Below are 11,304 nucleotides of genomic sequence, written 5' to 3' on the forward strand. Positions count from 1 at the left end.
AGACGAGGCGTAACAAACGCATGGATAATGATCTCAGCGTCTTTAGTGGACCGAATGGAGCGAATTTTAGCGCTATTACGGAGATGAAAGAAGGCCGTTTTAGTAACGCTTTTAATGTGTGCCTCAAAGGAGAGAGTTGGGTCAAAGATAATACCCAGATTCTTTACCGAGTCGCCTTGTTTAATTGTTTGGTTGTCAAATGTTAGAGTTGTATTATTAAATAGAGGTCGGTGTCTAGCAGGACCGATAATCAGCATTTCCGTTTTTTTGGCGTTGAGTTGCAAAAAGTTAGCGGACATCCATTGTTTAATTTCATTAAGACACGCCTCCAGCTGACTACAATCCGGCGTGTTGGTCAGCTTTAGGGGCATGTAGAGTTGGGTGTCATCAGCATAACAGTGAAAGCTAACACCGTATTTGCGTATGATGTCACCTAGCGGCAGCATGTAGATGCTGAAGAGTGCAGGGCCAAGGACCGAACCCTGGGGAACTCCACACGTTACCTTAACGTAGTCCGAGGTCACATTGTTATGGGAGACGCACTTTATCCTATCAATAAAAATAAATAATAATAATATTTTTTTTTTTTTTTTTTTTTTATTAAATCAACATTAAAAAAAACACAATATACACTTACAATTAGTGCACCAACACTAAAAACCTCCCTTTTTCATGACAAAAACGTCCCTTTTTCATGACAAAGGAAAAAAAAAAAAAAAAAAAGGATTCCCCCTACCCCGGGCCGCGGGACAAATTATCAAGCGTTGACCGGTCCGCGGATACAAAAAGGGTTGGGGACAACTGTCTTAGAGCACCAAAGTCGGTCGCCCGTTTTAAGGGACTAAAAACCCACCTTTTTAGCACAGCTTTTATCTAATTTTTCTGCCTTCTCTTTTTTAAATACACGGCTTGTTTATCTGTTTTATCCAGTGTTTTCATGCTTTTATTTCCATTTTTATGTATGTTTCTGTTTTATCTAGTGTTTATCTAGTGCGGGGGTCGGCAACCCGCGGCTCTAGAGCTTTTTCAAAAATGTATGAAAAATGGAAAAAACATATTTTTTGTTTTAATATGGTTTCGGTAGGAAGAAAAACATGACACAAACCTCCCCTAATTGTTATAAAACACACTGTTTTTATTAAACATGCTTCACGGATTCGAGTATTTCACGAACGCCGTTTGGTCCTACTAATTTTGGCGGTCCTTGAACTCACCGTAGTTTGTTTACATGTATGAGTTTCTCTGACTTTCTAAGACGTGTTTTATCCCAATTCTTTTTCCGTCTCATTTTGTCCACCAGTCTCTTAACGTTGTGCAGTTTTGTTGATGTTATTGATTTGTGTGGAGTGCTAATCAGACATATTTGGTCACTGCATGACTGCAAGCTAATCGATGCTAACATGCTATTTAGGCTAGCTGTATGTGCATATTGCATCATCATTCCTCATTTGTAGCCATATTTGAGCTCATTTGGTTTCCTTTAAGTCTGTTGTGTACAGAGAAGGGAAGGAGGCGAGGTTTATTTAAACCTTTGATGATTACATGGCGTGTGTATGCTACTCTAAGTGAATGAGTGATGGCTATGTGCAATATTAATAGTGTAAATGTTACCAGGGTTTGTTGTTGGTGAGTGTTGCTTGTATCCTTTGTCGAATCCAGAAGGGCAAGGCGAAGAGGCAGTTTGTGAGCAGGCAGGAGCGAGGCAGCGTGGTCTGTGTCCGAGCAGGGAGGTCGTGGATCGAGGAAGGCAGTTAGGAATCCGGATGGATGTCGAGAGGCAAGGTAGGATCAGGGAAGACAGGGGAGTCACTGCGGAAGACACAAGGGACATGAAGAAGGGAGACACGGAGAGAGCCAGACGTAATGCTTACTGGGAAGATAGCAACGTTCTGGCCAAGGTTCCTCGGGTCTGCTGGTCTTTACGCCGCTCCCTTTCATCAAGTTCAGGTGTGTCGATTATTGATTGAGTGCAGGCTCGTTACTGCGTGGGCGTGCTGCGCTCAGCGGAGGCAAGTCTCAGTGTTTTGACAGAGGAGGCCAAGGAAACGCAAATACGACTCCGCGTCATGACAAAGTCCTCTTAATTCAATTTATATCTCATGACACACTATCTGTATGTAATATGGCTTTTATTTTATTTTTTTGCAGCTCCAGACATATTTGTTTTCGTATTTTTGGTCCAATATTACACTTTCCACATTTTAGGTTGCCGACCCCTGATCGATTGTGTGTCATGATTTAATTTCTATTGGAATTTTTTATTATTTAGTCTAACTTTCTATTTTAATTTTTTAAATTATTTTTATACTTTGTAGCACTTTGAGATTTTAACAAATGTAATGTGTTTTACAATTGTAATTCATTATTATTATTATTATTTTACCAAATTGTTTTATGCCTCCACAACCTGTAGAAAGGGTGGTCCCCACAAGAAATGATCAAAAACTTGGTCCCCATTCCAAATGCGTGTGTGTGTGTGTGTGTGTGTGTGTGTATGTGTGTGTGTGTGTGTGTGTGTGTGTGTGTGTGTGTGTGTGTGTGTGTGTGTGTGTGTGTGTGTGTGTGTGTGTGTGTTGTTGCGTTTGGGACCTGTTCTTCCTTCGGTCAACGCCCCCAGGTTCTTTAATGACACATAAGCTGGTTTTAAATCAATCAGAGACAGAGGTTTCTCATTTTGATATTTTATAACCAAAGCGCCTTGGGAGATCAATCTAGATACAACATTTCAAAGGCACGGTCCAAATTGATCTAACCTAAAAAATGGCAGTTCCTCCCTCCTTCCTCACACTCCTCCCTCCCTCGGACAGTTGAGATAACAGATTGTTATGGCTGCATTCCCACATTCCAAATTCAAGGTCTATGCAAAAGGCTCACACTTTAGCTGTTCTAAAATCTGACTAGGAAATAAAAAGACAACCAAATCCAACAGTGTGGATTTGAAGAGGCCAATTTTTGAAGCTTTTCAGGTGGAATTCTTTCCCATTCTTGCTTGATGTACAGCTCCGTTGTGGTATTTTAGGCTTCATAATGCGCCACACATTTTCCATGGGAGACAGGTCTGGACTACAGGCAGGCCAGTCTAGTACCCGCACTCTTTTACTATGAAGCCATGCTGTTGTAACACATGGTCTGGCATTGTCTTGCTGAAATAAGCAGGGGCGCCCATGATGTGTGTGTGTGTGTGTGTGTGTGTAGCTTCAAAAAGCTCAAACACAAGGCTGTCCTTCCCACTGCCTATTCATCGGTCTGTACACCCCACCGCCACACCGGTCCTGCCCACCAGAACACACACACACTCACACACACTCTGAGTTTTCCCCTAACTTTAGAACCCCCGCCACTTCATCCCCCTCCTCCCACGTCTTTTATTCCCTTATTCTTTCGGCTTTAGCAATTCTAACTCCCTCATCCCCTCCGCCCTCCAACTCTCTTTTGTCCCCCCCCCCAGCTTTGTGCACTAATTAACTACAGTTCAGTTCCCAGCAGGCCCGGGTCAGCCCACACCAGCAGCCGACTTGATTGACAGTTCCCTTCAGTCAGTCATACAGACGTCATTAAGAGCAGGTAAAATCCAGACTGGCGGATATCGACGGCTCCTGCAACTTGGATTTGATTTTTTTTTGTGTGTGTGTGTGTTTTCCAGGAAGGTCTTGTGAGAATAATTAGCGGGGGGATCGGACGAAATTTACAAAAGTGCTCGCATTAATCGCAGCCAGAGTCCTTGAATAACCCTAAATAAATCCTTTCTCGGACTCTTGTTTGCTCCCACGCGACAGATGACGTGGCATTCCAGCATTGTGGTAACTATTAGCGCTCGATTAGCTTCCACGCTATTTTGTTTGTTCTTTTCCCTAGCTCTCATGCTAGCGCTTCCTGTTCTTTTTAGCTTCCGCGCTAGTTATGTTGTTTTGTTTGTTAGTGCCTTTGTGCAAGGCGTTTTGTTTTTTAGTCTGTTTTATAGTGTGTAAATAAATCATTATCCTGACACTCACGCAGTGTTCCGACTTCGCTGCACCCACGAGAGAACAACTCGTCACCACAATGCCACCGAGACGTCACAGAAAAATGACACAATCAGTTTTTTTGTGGGGGTTTTTCGCCATTTCCGGGTTTAAATCGGTTCTCAAAGCTGACCAACTTCTAAAAATATGTTGCTATCCAGTTGTGAGGCATTATTTGTGATCTAAAATACCGAACCCAAAACCGGTGAAGTTGGCACAATGTGTAAATAAAAACAGAATAATATGATTTGCAAATCCTTTTCAACTTAGCTTCCACGCTATTTTGTTTGTTCTTTTCCCTAGTTCTCACGCTAGCGCTTTCTGTTCTTTCTAGCGTCCACGCTAGTTCTGTTGTTTTGTTTGTTAGTGCCTTCGTGCAAAGTGTTTTGTTTCTTAGGAACTACACGGTTTTTCTCTAAAATTGTTATTCTGAAAGTTATAAGAAGCAAAGTAAAAAAATAAATGAATTTATTCACACAAATGAAGACCAAGTCTTTAAAATATTTTCTTTGATTTTAAAACTTTATTTGAGTTTTGTGTCTCTTAAAATTTAAAATGTCAAGCAAAGCGAGACCAGCTTGCTAGTAAATAAATACAATTTAAAAAAATAGAGGCAGCTCACTGGTAAGTGCTGCTATTTGAGCTATTTTTAGAACAGGCCAGCGGGGGACTCATCTGGTCCTTACGGGCTACCTGGTGCCCGCGGGCACCGCGTTGGTGCCCCCTGGTGTAGAGGGTGATGTCGCCAGACTGACTGCCTGGCGACTACAGGCTTCAAAAGTGACGTGGTGATTGACAACAGGTGCATGAGTCCAAGTGAATCAGGTGCGTGACATGAGGACAGGTGAAAACTAATGGGTTGTCATGGAAACAAAACAACAGAGTGAAAAATCAGGAACTAATGGAATCCTGAAGTAACATAACACAACATGATCACAAAGACATGACAATGTGTTTGTGTCTCTTGGAAAGATTGTGAATTATACGCAAAAATCCCAAAACAGTGCAGTTCCTACTAGGGATGATGGTCAGAAACCGGTTTCTCCCGATGCTTTGATAAGAAAAAAAAAAAACTATTCCATGGATTCGAATCCGTATTTTCGTGACCATAGGGCACAAGTATTAAATGGGGCCGTGTCAGTTACGGGTCCATCCATCCATCCATTTTCGACCGCTTATTCCCTTTGGGGTCGCGGGCGGCGCTGGTGCCTATCTCAGCTACAATCGGGCGGAAGGCGTCGTACACCCTGGACAAGTCGCCCCCTCATCGCAGGGCCAACACAGATAGACAGACAACATTCACACTCACATTCACACACTAGGGCCCATTTAGTGTTGCCAATCAACCTATCCCCAGGTGCATGTCTTTGGAAGTGGGAGGAAGCCGGAGTACCCGGAGGGAACCCACGCATTCACGGGGAGAACATGCAAACTCCACACAGAAAGATCCCGAACCCAGGACTACTGGACCTTCGTATAGTGAGGCAGACGCACTAACCCCTGTGCTACCGTGCTGCCCCAGTTATGGGTCCTATTTCTGCATTCAACGCAAAAGAATACGCTCGCTTAAAGGCCTACTGAAATGAGATTTTCTTATTTAAACGGGGATAGCAGGTCCATTCTATGTGTCATACTTGATCATTTCGCGATATTGCCATATTTTTGCTGAAAGGATTTAGTAGAGAACATCGACGATGAAGTTCGCAACTTTTGGTCGCTAATAAAAAAAGCCTTGCCTTTACCGGAAGTCGCAGACGATGTGCGCGTGATGTCACTGGTTGTAGGGCTCCTATCATCCTCACATTGTTTATAATGTGAGCCTCCAGCAGTAAGAGCAATTCGGACCGAGAAAGCGACAATTTCCCCATTAATTTGAGCGAGGATGAAAGATTCATGGATGAGGATATTGATAGTGAAGGACTAGAAAAAAAAAAAAAAAACAGGCAAGGGAGAGCGAATCAGATGTTTTTAGACACATTTACTAGGATAATTCTGGAAAATCCTGTCACGCCTGTAGATTATGTTTTGTTTTCTGTCATGTCTGATCATGAAGGTGTACGGCCATGCTACCCTGAGCATCCCCAATCTCGTTAGTTCACAAAGCTAAGCAGTGTCTGGCCTAGTTAGTACTTGGATGGGAGACTGCCTAGGAATACCAGGTGCTGTTTGACCTTTGGACTCTTTAAGTTCCTTTTTTTTTTTCACTCCTTTGTTTTGTTTCCATGGCTACCCATTGGTTTCACCTGTTGCTCATTTGGACACACGCACCTGTGTAATCACGTCCCTGTTACTTAAGCGTGTCTTTTTCTGTTGGTCGGCCTGGCGTCATTGTGATCTTGTCTTGCTCTGTGCTGACTTGTTTCATGCCTTGCCATAGTTTCGTGCTTCATGCCATGCCAGGTAAGTTTTGTTTGATTTATGCTTATAGTCTGTTTATGAGTTAGCTTTCTTCCTTAGCCCAAGTTGTGCCTCCACTGTGAGCGCTTTTTGTTTGTAACTTTTTGTAGTTAAAATTAAATCATGTTTTTACCAAAACGCCATGTCCCGAGTAGTCCGTCTGCCTTCCTGGGAGAACGACCCCTCGGTAAGCTGCAATCCCCCCCCCATCCTGACAAATCTTTTATCTGCTTATTGTGTTGCTGGTGTTTGAGTGAGATTAAATAGAACCTGAAGTCGGAGGGGTGTGGCCACGGGTGTCTTGACGCCAGAGTCTCTGAGGGAAATCATGCAGCTGCATGGACGGCGCAAGCTCCGCTGATCTCCGGTAAGAGGCGACTTTATACCACAATTTTCTCAATGAAAACTGCCGGTTGACAATTAGTCGGGAAATATGTTCGTTTGACCGCTCTGATCCATAGTAAAGCTTCACCTCTAGGAATTTTAAACAAGGAAACACCGGCTGTGTTTGTGTGGCTAAAGGCTAAAGCTAAATTCCATCTTTCTACTTTGACTTCTCCATTATTAATTAAACAAATTGCAAAAGATTCAGAAACACAGAATACTGAATGAAAATTTGCGATTAAAGCAGACTACTTATAGCTTGGATCGGGCTGGAAAATAATGTCCGTTACAACCCGAGACGTCATCATACCGCGACGTTTTCAACACGAAATTTAAAATTGCAATTTAGTAAACTAAAAAGGCTGTATTGGCAAGTGTTGGAATGTTAATATTTCATCACTGATATATGAAGGCAAGTTGCTCCCAACTCTAGTTTCCGGTAGTCTCCGCGTGACAGTCAGACGCTCACTCGTTTACACACGAGACGTAAATACGTGTTTCAGCGCTCTAAGTTTGTTGTTTCCTCCCGAAACATTGTCTGTAAGTCCTGTGTCTGTTTTATGAGTTACATTAAGACGTTATGTTGCGTTTATAATGTGTTACAAAGCCGATGTTCTCCCGAAATGTGTTTGTCATTATTGTTTGGTGTGGGTTCACAGAGTGTGGTGCATATCAGTAAGAGTGTTAAAGTTGTTTTATATCACAACCATCAGTGTGATCTGTATGGCTGTGGAACAAGACCCCTGGTTTACACATAGAAAAAGTAAAAAAAAAAACTTCTCCGCCGTTTAGAAAAAGACGACAGGGGAAGTGCCACTCGTGACGTCACCGGCGGTAAAAGTAAGCATGCGCTAATTAATTTGGGGAGCGAGTTTGACCCGGCAGTAATTCAAGGCAGGCACATATTACATGCCCGGCGGCAATTCAAGGAAATACGGTATGTTGCGGAATTAGTTATTTACACAGAAAGATTGTGTATATGTTCATATACAAACTCTAATTGTTTACAAACAGTGTCTGTAGCATGGCAGTAAAACGGCTGATCAAACAAAACGGAAGTCCTCCAATCAGCTAAACAGACTCAATGCCGTTTTGGTGGATGACTAAGGAATTTGCAAAGTTAATAATACAAACTCAGACACTTATTAATGTGTTAGCATATATGACTTGGAAGACGGGAATGCGTTTCTACTTCCGATTGAAAAAGCACTAAATGGAAGGCCAATGCAGCACCAACGCTCCTTTTTCAGTGCTTATTTTATAAAAACTATATGCACTATGACCGTCAACGGAGAAAAATCCATAAATCAGCCGCACTGTTTTATAAGCCACGGGGTGTAAGGCGTAGGGAAAAAGTAGCGGCTTGAATTCACGGTAATTGCTGCAAAATCAGTTAGTGATAAGTATATAAAGTTCTCTCTAGATATGTTTTATTTAAGGCCGATTTCACTGTAGGAGCCATTGCACTGCAGACATTATTAAAATCTCTCCTTGGGGAAATATTTCCTAAGGTTTTCGGTCACCATTACAGTACAAAAGCTGTTTTAGGAATGAAATAAATGTGCCTGAAACACTTTCAACATACCTCCTCCACCACTAACTATAGTAATTTAGTCAACTAAAAAGGCCGTATTGGCATGTGTTGCAATGTTAATATTTCATCATTGATATATAAACTATCAGACGGCGTGGTCGGTAATAGTGGCTTTCATCCATCCATCCATTTTCTACCGCTTGTTCCCTTTTGGGGTAGCGGGGGGCGCTGGCGCCTATCTCAGCTACAATCGGGCGGAAGGCGGGGTACACCCTGGACAAGTTGCCACCTCATCGCAGGGCCAACACAGATAGACAGACAACATTCACACTCACATTCACACACTAGGGCCAATTTAGTGTTGCCAATCAACCTATCCCCAGGTGCATGTCTTTGGAAGTGGGAGGAAGCCGGAGTACCCGGAGGGAACCCACGCATTCACGGGGAGAACATGCAAACTCCACACAGAAAGATCCCGAGCCTGGATTTGAACCCAGGACTGCAGGACCTTCGTATTGTGAGGCAGACGCACTAACCCCTCTGCCACCGTGAAGCCCCTAGTGGCTTTCAGTAGGCCTTTAAAACATATGCTGTTTTAAAAAGGCAGCAGGAGCAAAGCTGAGTTGGGTTGTACTTAATTGAAGAATTTATCAATGTACTCACATTATTTTTTTTTATCAATCCTCATCCACAAACCCATCAAAGTGTCAGAGTTATTTTGTGTCGAACCCCAAGATGCAGAGAAGGAGGGAGGCATTTTGCAGGAAAACATAGTTTAATTCAAAATACTACAACTAGAACAAACAAAGGGTACAGAAAAAAAAAGCACGCACGTGGGCGGATAGAACAAACTAAGGGCTATGGACAAACAAATCGGAAGCAGGGAACAAAAAACAGTAAGCTACAAAATATAGCTTACCGCTACGCTGCAATCACACGACCAGTAGGAATGACAAGTAGAAAACTAGATTGCAATTTTTGCCAGTCCCGATGTGTGTGCCAAGTTTGGTGAGTTTTGAAGCAAATTTAAGCAGGTCAAATTTCAGCTCAAAGAGGCAAAATAGGAATTTTTTGCGAAAATTTTGTTTTGAAGGGGTTTTTGCCAACTTCCTGTTGATTTTTGCTATAGAAGTTTCTAATTGGAAAGGTAGGTCTAAATGAGACCTACATAGGGGTTTTTGTTTCATGTCTCTACGACATTGCTAGCGGAAGTTAGGAGCAGTCTGTTTTTTGTTTCTTCCTAGGGGGCGCTAGCGCGCAATTTTCATTTTTGGGGTTTGGTTGCTTAATAAGTTGGGAAGGTTTGCCGGACCGAAGTGTGTGTCAAATTTGGTGAGTTTTGAAGCATGTAAAGGAGGTCAAATTAGGGTGCGAAGGTGCGGAATAATAATAATAAAGAATAAAGAATAATAAAATGCACCAGTTTCAATCGGGTCCTTGGCCCATTGCAAAGGACTCCACAGGAGTCCTTTGCAATGGGCCAAGGACCCTAATAAAACCTTACAGTTTCAATAGGGTCCTTGGTCCAATGGAGTCCTTTGCAATGGGCCTGGCGGACCCTAATGACATTGACACGATAATAATCCAGCCTTGACTGGAAGAGAAAACGGGTCTTAAATAGTGGCTGGCTGATTGATCCCAGGTGTGGCCAGGTGCCAATTAGCCACAGCTGAGGGTTACACAGCACTCAGGGAGACAAACAGGAAACAGAACCAAAATAAGAGTGCTGACAGGAACTAAAGACAAATGCAGAGGAAAAACTAAGACATAGACCAAAACGGTCAGGGACAAGCCCGACACAGAGTCCGCATCTTCTGAGTCCGATATGAAGAGCTGGACAAGTTCTCCATCAAACACGCCAGATTCCCTCTCCTCCACTGATAAAGTTGAGAAATGCTCATCAAACACTTATTTGGAACATCCCACAGGTGTGCAGGCTAATTGGGAACAGCTAGGTGTCATGATTGGGTATAAAAGCAGCTTCCAAGAAATGCTAGGTAATTCACAAACAAGGATGGGGTGAGGGTCACCACTTTGTAAGCAAATTGTCGAACAGTTTTAGAACAACATTTCTCGACGAGCTATTGCAAGGAAATTAGGGATTTTACCATCTACGGTCCGTAAAATCATCAAAAGGTTCAGAGAATCTGGAGAAATCACTGCACGTAAGCGATGATATTAGGGACCGTTGATCCCTCAGGGGGTTCTGCATCAAAAACCGACATCAGTGTGTAAAGGATATCACCACATGGGCTCAGGAACACTTCATAAAACCACTGTCAGTAACTACAGTTGGTCGCTACATCTGTAAGTGCAAATTAAAACTCTGCTATGCAAAGCCAAACCCATTTACCAACAACATCATGAAACGCCGCCAGCTTCGCTGGGCCCGAGCTCATCTAAGATGGACTGATGCAAAGTGGAAAGGTGTTTTGTGGTCTGACGAGTCCACATTTCAAATTATATTTGGAAACTGTGGACGTGGTGTCCTCCGGAACAAAGAGTAAAATAACCATCCGGATTGTTATAGCTGCAAAGTTCAAAAGCCAGCATCTGTGATGGTATGGGGGTGTATTAGTGCCCAAGGCATGGGTAACTTCCACATCTGTGAGGGCACCATTAATGCTGAAAGGTCCATACAGGTTTTGGAGCAGCATATGTTGTCATCCAAGCAACATTATCATGGACGCCCCTGCTTATTTCAGCAAGACAAGTGTTACAACAGCTTGGCTTCGTAGTAAAAGAGTGTGGTTACTTTCTTGGCCCGCCTGCAGTCCAGACCTGTCTCCCATCGAAAATGTGCGGCGCATTATGAAGCGTAAAATATGACAGCGGAGACTGTTGAACGACTGAAGCTCTACATAAAACAAGAATGGGAAAGAATTCCACTTTCAAAGCTTCAACAATTAGTTTCCTCAGTTCCCAAACGTTTATTGAGTGTTGTTAGAAGAAAAGGTGATGTAACACAGTGGTGAACATGCCCTTTCC

This window comes from Nerophis ophidion, linkage group LG28 (assembly GCF_033978795.1).
Source record: "Nerophis ophidion isolate RoL-2023_Sa linkage group LG28, RoL_Noph_v1.0, whole genome shotgun sequence".
NCBI classification, from domain to species: Eukaryota; Metazoa; Chordata; class Actinopteri; order Syngnathiformes; family Syngnathidae; genus Nerophis; species Nerophis ophidion.